The sequence below is a fragment of the Carassius gibelio genome, chromosome A15 (assembly GCF_023724105.1).
Source record: "Carassius gibelio isolate Cgi1373 ecotype wild population from Czech Republic chromosome A15, carGib1.2-hapl.c, whole genome shotgun sequence".
NCBI lineage: Eukaryota > Metazoa > Chordata > Actinopteri > Cypriniformes > Cyprinidae > Carassius > Carassius gibelio.
This window is the reverse complement of record NC_068385.1, coordinates 17,255,711-17,266,685: the sequence shown is the minus strand read 5'-3', so window position 1 is coordinate 17,266,685 and position 10,975 is coordinate 17,255,711. Positions and strand designations below refer to the sequence as shown.

The window sequence follows — 10,975 nt, the reverse complement described above, 5'->3', positions numbered from 1 at the left end:
GTCTGTAAAGCTGAGCTCACATGCGCTTGAGGATGGATGTAAACACTGACCAGAATGAACGAGTGAAACTCCCGCGGCGAATAGAACGGCTTGCAGTTAATGAAGAGTGTTTCGAGATTTGAGCAGCACGTCTTCTTTAACACAGTTACATCTGTACACCACCGTTCATTGATGTAAAAGCATGTCCCGCCGCCGCGCGATTTCCCAGTGGATTCTGATTCGCAATCCGCTCGGAACAGCTGAAAGCCCGGCAGATGGAGCGCGCTGTCCGGTATGGTGTCATTCAGCCAGGTTTCCGTGAAACACAGAGCAGCAGAGTGTGTGAAATCCTTATTTGTCCGAGAAAGCAGAAGGAGTTCGTCCGTTTTGTTGGGTAGAGAGCGGAGATTTGCCAGATGGATGCTAGGCAACGGCGTTCGAAATCCGCGCTTCCTGAGTCTGACGAGCGCTCCCGCTCGCTTCCCCCGTCTGCGCGTCCTGAAGCGCTTGATCAGCGCCGCCGCTCCTCCGATAACAACGTTCACTAAAACATCTGAATAATTGAAATCCGGAAAAACATCTTGTGGTGCGTTCAGCAGTTCTTCCCTGGTGAAACTGATGGCAGGAATATAACTAAAGACAGGACAAACTAACAAAAACACAAAAACATATGCGGAGCTCGTTACGGAGGCAGCCATCCTGTATCGGCGCCAGCGTCTGACGCCAGAGTATGGCTCCAACTCCTGTAGTCGATGCTTCGACTTCCAGGATGAATACTTTATCGGGGTTTGGATGACAGAGCAATGGGGCTGTGGTAAACGCGGTCTTCAAGGCGGTGAATGTTCTTTGGGCCTCTGGATTCCAATTGAGGACTTTGGGTTTTCCTCTCAGAAGGGAGGTCAATGGGGCTGTTATCATACTATACTTATCAATGAATCGACAATAGAAGTTTGCAAAGCCAAGAAATCGTTGTAACTCCTTCACAGATTTGGGAACGGGTCATGTGGGGATTGCACTGATTTTACCATCATCCATTTCCACCCCTTTCCTGCTCAGATGATATGCCAGGAAGTCAACAGATTCCTGATGAAATGTGCATTTCTCTGCTTTGAGGAACAGTGAGAATTCCCGAAGTCGTTGGAGCACTTGAGAGACGTGGTGTTGATGGTCAGAGGGATCTTTGGAGAAGATGAGGATGTCATCAATATAGACTAACACAAAACGATTCAAGAAGTCTCGAAGCACCTCATCCATAAAACTCTGGAAGACTGAGGGAGCATTTACCAACCCATAAGGCATGACCAGATACTCGTTGTGCCCTGCTGGTGTTATGAACGCGGTTTTCCACTCATCACCTTCCCGAATTCTGATCAGGTTATAGGCGCTCCTCAAGTCCAGTTTGGTGAACATGGTAGCCTCTCTGAGCTGTTCTAGAGTGGAAGGCACAAGTGGGAGGGGATAGCTGAACTTAACCGTAATCTTATTTAGGGCTCGGTAATCTATACAAGGCCTTAATCCTCCATCCTTTTTAGGAACAAAAAAGAAACTGGCAGCTGAAGGAGAAGTGCACTGGTCTACATGTCGGGCTTGTAATGTACACCAGCGAAGGAGCGGATGATGCGGAAGCGTTGGAATGGCCAGCTGTGCTCTGCGGTGGAGTGATTTCTGGTTGTGTTGGATCCATGACGGTATTTCGGTCAAGCCTTCTGTCAGGATACACACTCGGAGACAAGGGAAGTGAATCCAAACAAAGTGTTTATTTACAAGAATCGAGTACAAGATGAGTGACTTAAGTGAATCTGTGGCAAGGCTGGCAGCGTTCACCCGATGCCTCGGAGGTAAGCAGGCGAGTAGCCGCGGTGCAATGCGTTGTATCTTTAGTGGACCAAGGTCATCAAGACTTGGTGTTTTCCTCTCACAGGGGTAGCCAGTTGGGATGGAAAACGAGTCCGAGGATACACAGGAGCTACGAGATCAGATCTGGAATCATCCAGCAGATCTGGAAGAAGATCAATAGAGACACGGAATTTAACAATCCGAAGAATGTATACTTCTCTTCCACGAACTTGGAATGGGGTACGACGGTAAGTGGTCTGTCCTATTCAAGGCTTGACGTTGGAGTGCTGTTATGAGATGGATTTTATGTGCTGGGAAGTGACGGTGCTGATTGGGAACAGGTGCTGATCAATACTCAGGTGAGTGTGAATGCTGACTGGTGGATGGGACCGAGCTTGATTGGTCCCTAACAGTGAGCTTAGGAGGCTTCAAATTAAAAAAATTAAATTGGACATCAAACAGCTGGAAAAAACTGATCTCAGTATGTGAACTTTTTTTTAACCAAGTAACCCTTTAGTATGAACACTATGAATGTTTATTAATGTAATTTTTCTTGCTCTCTTTCTTCCCCCTCTAGACACATGATGACCAATAAAACAGTTTGAGACATATCTGCAGTGTCAGTGTGCTTTTAAGTGATTGCATCTCTGACAGCTGCGCCAGCTGGGTGGTCAAGTGTGATGGCGTCAATTTCATCAGGGAGAAGCTGGTTTTGTGGTGGTACTCGCTCCTTTCTGCACTGTAAAACCCGACAAGTTAACTCAACTCAAATCGTTTGAGTAAACCGATTGCCTTGACTGTAATACCTGACAAGTAAACTTAACTCAAACGATTTGAGTAAACAGACATCCTTAAGTTATGTTTACTCAAACCGTTTGAGGAAACTGATTGCCTTAAACCATTTAAGTTGAAAAAACTAACAGTTATGAGTACTCTGAACTTAACTCAGTTGAGTTCACTGAAAGAAGATATACATTGCAATTAAGTAATTAAGTGATTAATTGAGCTTTAGTGATGAACACCTGCTGTTAACAAACATAATTACTGAAGAAAAGAGAGAAAGGAACAACAGCTGACTTCAGACACAGCCTCACTCAAACCTGACAAGTTATATTAACTCAAACCGTTTGAGGAAACTGATTGCCTTAAACCATTTAAGTTGAAAAAACTAACAGTTAGGAGTACTCTGAACTTAATTCAGTTGAGTTCATTGAAAGAAGATATACATTGCAATTAAGTAATTAAGCGATTAACTAAGTGCTGATTGAGAATTAGTGATGAACAGCTGCTGTTAACAAACAGAATCACTGAAGAAAAGAGAAACACAAGAACTACTACAACTGACTTCAGACACAGCCTTAGATGAAATCAACTGAAATAAAATACATGAAATCTCTCAAGATCTGATTAAACAACCCCACAAACAGCATCACCAGCTCCACTTATTAATAACCAGACTGACTTTATTTCTGTCAGACGTCTACAGAAGATCTTATTGAGAATGAACTAAGGTTTAGATGTTGATTTTATTGTTTCATTTGAAGTAACCATGTTAGAGATCAGTGTTTGCTTTAGTTGGGCTCTTGACCCTTGACTTCTGTCTTAGTCTTTTCTCTGGCTGTTATAACTGTGTGTTTCTAAAACACATTTGTTGTAACTCAAAAGCCCAGAAGAAAAGCCATCAGGTGTTAACCTGTACCTAGGTGTAGGTTGTTATACTTCATATAGGTGATGATAATTATTCATTATTGTTCACAAATATTGATCTGTACAGAGTCTAATCTCTGAGGAAACAAATGTGTAATTAGTAGAAGTGAATCTAATACAAGTGACCCTAAGAGTCTGTGATAATCAGTTAATATAAAAATGGCTTCATAAACATTTTGTACACATACATTTGTACTCCATCCCAGTAGTTGGTCAGACACAGACATCAATAATCAGAATATGAACCTCAACAATGGTGACAAAAAAACATGCTGCAGTGCATGCTGGGTACTATTGTAGTACAAAACTCATCCACGGCTCCCAGCATGCTCTGCAGCTTTTTTTTTTATGGTCACCATTGTTGAGGTTCATATTCTGATTATTGATGTCTGTGTGTGACTGTTTGACACCGTAGAAGACCACACTGTTTGGAAAGTCTTTGTATTAACGGATTATTACAGAACCACTGGCTCTTAGAATCACTTTCACTATAACCAATCAAATTACACAACACCTATTTCATCAGAGATTAGACTCCTAGCAGTTCAATAATTGATGATTATCATCACCGATATAAAGTATAACAACCTACATCTAGGTACAGGTTAACACCTGATGGCATTTTTTCTGGGCTTTTGAGTTACAACAAATGTGTTTTAGAAACACATGGTTATAACAGCCAGAGAAAAGACTAAGACAGAAATCAAGGGTCAAGAGCCCAACTAAAGCAAACACTGATCTCTAACATGGTTACTTCAAATGAAACAATAAATCAACATCTAAACCTTAGTTCATTCTCAATAAGATCTTCTGTAGACGTCTGACAGAAATAAAGTCAGTCTGGTTATTAATAAGTGGAGCTGGTGATGCTGTTTGTGGGGTTGTTTAATCAGATCTTGAGTGATTTCATGTATTTTATTTCAGTTGATTTCATCTAAGTCTGTGTCTGAAGTCAGTTGTAGTAGTTCTTGTGTTTCTCTTTTCTTCAGTGATTCTGTTTGTTAACAGCAGCTGTTCATCACTTATTCTCAATCAGCACTTAGTTAATCACTTAATTACTTGAATGCAAAGTTTTAAAACTTACAGGGTTTAAATCAAGGCAATCTGTTTACTCAAACGGTTTGAGTTAAGTTTACTTGTCGGGTTTTACAGTGTGATAGTGGCTATATTATGCAGAATGGCACATGCAGCCACTATCTGTGATGCCCGCTCTGGTGACACTCTTAAACGCCTAAGGCAGTTGAAACGTGCCTTTAGGATGCCAAGGGTCATCTCGATCTTGACCCTGGTCTTTGCTGAGGGCCACATCGAAGCAGTTTTGTGGCCCTGTCTGAGGGTCAGGATAGGGGGTTAGCAAAAACCTCTGGCATGCATAAACTTGATCCCCAACCAACAGGCCATCAAAAAGCCCTGTCATGGAACAGAAAAGGGGAAAATTGTGTAAGTTTTGCTATTAAAATTAAAACTTTAAAGTGTACTGTACCAAATTTAACTTGCCTTCCTTAAAGCGCTGACACAAAATAGACTCACGGAAAATTTGTGAGTCATGCACAGAGCCAGGACCATTTGGCATGCAAACTTGTGATCATGAATGCATGATTACAAGTCATCTGCAGATGAAATGTACAGTAAATAATTGCCCTATCTGTTAGTTACTATTTATTTAAAGATTGATCTCAATGCAAAAAAATAAATAAATAAATAAATAAATAATTCGCATAGGCTATATAGTTGCCCTACCTGAACATTAAGGCTGTGAAAAGACTTTCTGTTCACATAATCTGCCTCATGTTCTCCGAGAGCTGTGGAGATTGCAACATGTGTGCAGTCTATTGCTCCTATGACTCTAGGGAATCCTATCATAGGAATTAAAAATATATATTTACTTTCGAAGTGTGAAATATGCTTTTTTGAAGATGAAAAAAAAAATGAGTGTGAAATGTTAAATTTGTTCATGTGATGTCACCCTATCAAGATATCTTACCGGCAATTTTATAAAAGCCCTCTTTTATGGACATGGTTGATAAATGTCCAGGGAACACAATGAAGCTGTTTATGTACCTCTGCAGAGCGAGGACCACCTTCCGAATGGTTCGACAGACCGTGTTTTTCCCTAGATTCTCTGCATCCCCGTCCAAATGCAGTCCAAATGAGAGAAAAAAGGGTCCTCTTCAAGACCACATACTTAACTACTGATAATGTATCTGATGCGAGAGACAGCATATCTCCTATTCTAAGAAAATATTTTTACATTATTCCCAGACAGCAACATAGTGTTGGCCCAGATCCGGCCCACATCTGGCCTGCATGAAATCCATGTGGGCCACACCTGGGCCGAAAAGCTTGCTGTCTGGGTTATTTGTAATGATCAAAAAGCATGTGCAAAGTAACAAATCTGTAGGACAGGGGTCTCCAAACTAGATCCTGGAGTGCTAATGTCGTGAAAAGTTTAGCTCCAACTGTCCTTAACACACCTAGAAGATTAGTGTGTCTAGTAAGAGTTGATTAGCTGGTTCAAGTGTGTATAATTAGGGTTAAAGCTAACAGGGGTGTTACACAAGATCCCAGACCCTATTGCATAGGCAGTCCTGATGGGGCCCCATGCCCCCCCCCCCCACCCATGAAAATATCCAGGTAAAATAAAATAAATTTCAGATTCATACTTTTCAAGGGCCCTATCATCCTTTGGGGCCCTGGTAATGAGTACTGGTTTTACCCCCAGTCCGACCCTGGGAGCTAAACTATAAAGGACACTGGCCCTCTAGAACAGAGTTTGAAGCTGTAAGGTCAAATATTTTTTTTGTACTTTATTTTCATTTTATTTACTTTATAGTGCTGCTTTTGCTGACATTATGTCTGTGGTCAAAATGTATATGACTGATGCCTTGGCACAGTGAGTGCACACACACAAGCAAAGCTCGGGATATGACAAATGTGCGCAGTTAAGGCCAGAAGGGATACGTTTGGCTCTACTGGGCATGCACAGATAAATATAGCGAAATTTTTGTCATACTCTACTAGTGCTTGCATAGACTACTCCGCGCTGTCGGACACAATCAACTACTCCAGCATGCATTAACCATAATGCATAAAAAGTGTTTGCAAGTATGACGTGAATTTTAGAATTACAATATTGCATGGAGCTGTTACTATATGACCTTATCTATGTTGCATGTAATAATAAAATATGTAATGTTATAATTAGGGTTGTGCCTGAAGCCGAATACCTTTGTCGGAATGGCAAGGATAATGGCTTAAAAAACGAAAAACGGACAAGGAATAATTCTGCCTGAATACTTGGCTGAAGCTGACACAGTCTGGTGTTTGCTAGACAACAGGTGAGCCAGGGGATCAGTGCCAGAAGTAAATGAACGTAAACTTTATGACTGAAAAGAGTGCAAACCAAACACCGCATTGTTGTCGCCTCTCTGTGCATCTCTCAGAAATCAGAGCGTTGCAAGAGTAATTTTACCTATAATAATACATCATACATGTTATAGTATTTGTATATATTTAAAAGTTTAAGGCTAAGTTTAAAGTTTAGGCTATGATATGAAACGAATGATTAAGCACAGCGCGCTCAGCAATCAAACAGCAGCGCTGCTCATCTAAGTCTCTCAAAAACCAAATCAGTTCTCTCTCAAGAGCAGGCTAATAATCAGCTTAGATACTGATACATTGTCTACTTGTCCTACATGTTTGTATCTTTACCTTTTGCTGGTTTGCGCGGAACACAAACATCTGTTTAGTGATGTTCATTAACATTAAGACTCGCTCAAAGTGTTCTGAGTAATAAAAATATGCGCATTGAATGGATTTAGTCGTGTTCAAATGATCATTAAACGTTTGTCATGGCTTGCATGATAAATATTATTTTAGAAATTAATAATTATTTTAGTTTAGCATGACAAACTTGTTCAGTGATAACTATGAAAAAAATATATAAAAAGTCATAACGGTCTTATCAAGTAACTGTACGATGTTGTATCCGAATGCAGATACGAAAAATGTTGTGATTGTAACAGATACAAATACTGGCTGTTACATGAAAATTTAAATATGAAATGTCATAATTATAGTTTTAAAAATTTACATATGTAATTGTTGCATAAGGCTATACATTAATAAGTGTTGATTGATAAAAAAAAATGATTTAATGTGTTTTAATTTACGATAGCATGAACCACGAGTAGTCCAGTAACTCAAGCATTTTTTATTAAAAAAATTGACTAGTAGAAATCAGTAGTTTTGCAACCCCTATACTGTACAACAATAATTAGTATTTTATTATTGTAAAGAGTGTGTTTAAGGCTATCTAGGTGTAGATGTAAATAAAACAGAATTAGAAATATTTAAACTTTACAGGTCGCAGTAAGTGCACCGCTGGTCATGCACATCCTTTCCCGGAACAATACTGAAAGCTAAGAAGATGGAGAAACAGATGATCATAGCTGTACAAGGATAGCCATTTTGTAAATGAATCTATCAGCAGAGCTACTGCAAGGGATGTTTAGAGCTGGAAATCCATTTATTCTTTGCTGAAACTTCATCGTCTTCACGGAGAGCGGGTCATGGTTGCCCAGCAACAGCAGACGCCACTGGAGCGCAAGTGCAGATTACAGAGTGCTTTGGAAATAAGGAGAGTGGCGCGTCTAGCGCTTTCCACACGTTTTCAGTCGCAAATGTGGTTTTGTTTTGAAGGAGAAATTTTTTATTTTATTTTTTTGCTGGACTCGGTTGAGACCAACTAGAAGACTTGGCAAATCCAATTAGCTTAGTACGAGATAAGTCCAAGTGCAAATGCAAGATCGGAGTCGAGTACTACAGCACTATGTGCGGCTCAAAAAGTTCACAAAGATGAGACATTCCTTCTGTGGAAAATCTGTATCTTTCATCTGTATCTTTCATACAAGTAAGTATCAGGAAAGTCAAATTGATTTTGTCTGCCCCCAAAAACTCTTTCTCTACGAACTGCTCATCTAACAATTTGCGCAGAGATGTCCACAGGATTTGGGAGAAAAGGTGAAGCCATTGCAACAGTGAACAGAGGCTGGGAATTAGTTACGTCACCTATATGTTTCTTTGCTCACAGCTGATTGGTCAAACTTCAGTCTGAGATCTTGAATCCAGAACATAACCTGCCCCGGAGCAGGTTAGCCATGCAGCGTAAGATACCATGGCAACGAACACCGATTAAAGCCAAGCTACTTTCATAGTACCTAAAACCCAGGGTTGGTGGAAACTAAGCTGAAACATAGCTGGCTAGCCACCTAAACCAGTGTCATGGTACAGGCCCCAGCTCCACTTATTAATAAACAGACTGACTTTATTTCTTTCAGACGTCTACAGTAGATCTTATTGAGAATTAACTAAGGTTTAGATTTTGACTTATTGTTTCATTTGAAGTAACCATGTTAGAGATCAGTGTTTGCTTTAGTTGGTCTCTTGACTCTTGACTTCAGTCTTTGTGTTTTCTCTGGCTGTTATAACCATGTGTTTTTTAAATTAATCCGCACTGTTTTCACCATAACAAATACAGTTACAGCAGTTTAACAAAAAGTAAGATTGAAAAGAGTCATACTGCCTAAGTACTGATCACCATAATGGTGACTTCAAAATAAACTTATTTTCAATAAACCATCAACACCTCTGTTAATCTCAATAAGAACTTTTTTACATTTATGACAGAAATAAAGTCATTTTTGTTTATAATAAGTGAAGTTGGTAATACTGTTTTTGGAGTTATTTACGCTGGAGTTTGACATCAAACAAAGGTTGGGTTTTCACTTTCAACCAACATTTGACTTCTGAGTCCCATCTAGTGTGATGGGAAGCTTTATTAGAATGTTAGAGAATAATGTCCTAACAATGTTATCAACAGACATTTTTAGAATGTTTTAGAGAATGTTATCCTACCTTTTAGAGAACATTCTGGGAACTAAAATAAAACTTGCAGCTGAAAACATTCCCAGAACATGAAAAATTTCTAGCTGGGTACCCAGTACCTCTTTGCCACCATTAGTGGTTTGACAGTAACACTCAAACCGGTCCAATTTGTTATTGTCCAAACTGCTCTATGATGATGCTGTATGCTCTTCCCTCCAGCCTGGCTATTAGCCATCTAGAACACAAAGAATCATATTTAAGTATGCTCCATATCCCTTTATAACTGGATCCTGTAGTTTCTTTAAATAGAATACCTCTGTCAGTCCATGTTGACCACAACACCTCAAGCACTACCACTATGATCACAGGAGCCTCCCCAAAGCCGTGTTCTCAATGTGCTGTGCTTCATTCTGCTTGCAAAGGACTAAACTGCCTAGTTCTGTTCCAACCACATCAAGTTTACGAATATCAGAACTGTGGTACACAGCAAAATCCCCAGTGTTGATTTAAATCTCAACAAAGGTGATAAACAGCATTTTCAGATAAACTGATCTACTCTGAACATCACAAAACTAGATACTAAAAATGTACATAAAAACAGCAAAGATGAAATATAGTTAGGATAAAAAGTTAAAAAGACAGTTCAGATCATAATATATTCATGCTGCAATGCATGATGGGAGCCATGGATGAGTTTTTATTGGCTACAACATGCTTTTTTGATGATCACCATTGTTGTGATGCCCACGTTGATTTTTGATGTCTATGTGTCTAAACTAATGACTTTTTTTATGTAGAAATAACTTTTAAAAACATGTCATACTATGCCAAAAATGTTGGATCACTTACTTTTTTCACTTAATTTATGTATATAGTAAAGAAACCTTAGCTCAGGCATTCAGGTCACTCCATAACAATTAGCTAAAACCACAATCAATAGCCCACACATGGTTGCCTTTGCTCTGGTCTGTAACACAGCAAACACTGATCACTATAATGGTGACACCAATTGTGATTTTCTCGTTTGGTGAGTCTGCTTGTTAATATAAGGTGTCTTCAATAATGGTCAATCATAACTCAATTAACTTCTTAATTATCTCATTAACTTCAACTCTGCTTCAGTGTTACTTTTAACACTGCTTCAGAGTTTATATGAGTCCACACTCAGAGTGTTAAATTAACACTGGGGATTTTGCTGTGTAGGCCTTATCAGAAACACCGCACTGTAAAAAATCGCTTAAAAAAAACGGCCAAATTTTGACAGTAACATACTGTTTTCCATTAAAACAGTGCATTCTGGGTAATATTTATCATTTTCGAGAAGGTAGCCTGCTGCTATATATCGTAAATTAACAACGTTCAAAGTCGACTTCAGCGGCTGTGTTTAAAATCACACCCTACACCTTCATTCACTATTCCCTACATGAGTTTACTAATATAGTCCACCTGACAGAGAGAATGAAAACTAATGAGTGAATTCAGACACTGATCAACAGCTGCTGTTAATGAGTAGAATCACTGAAGAAAAGATAAACAAGACAAACACAAGAACTACAACTGACTTCAG

The 10,975-nt window shown here is 39.4% G+C and overlaps 1 pseudogene; it reads right to left on the bottom strand.

Moving 5' to 3' along the window:
• Positions 1-2,446: 2,446 nt before the first annotated feature.
• On the bottom strand, positions 2,447-5,660 carry LOC128028861 (putative nuclease HARBI1; annotated as a pseudogene).
• Positions 5,661-10,975: the final 5,315 nt, after the last annotated feature.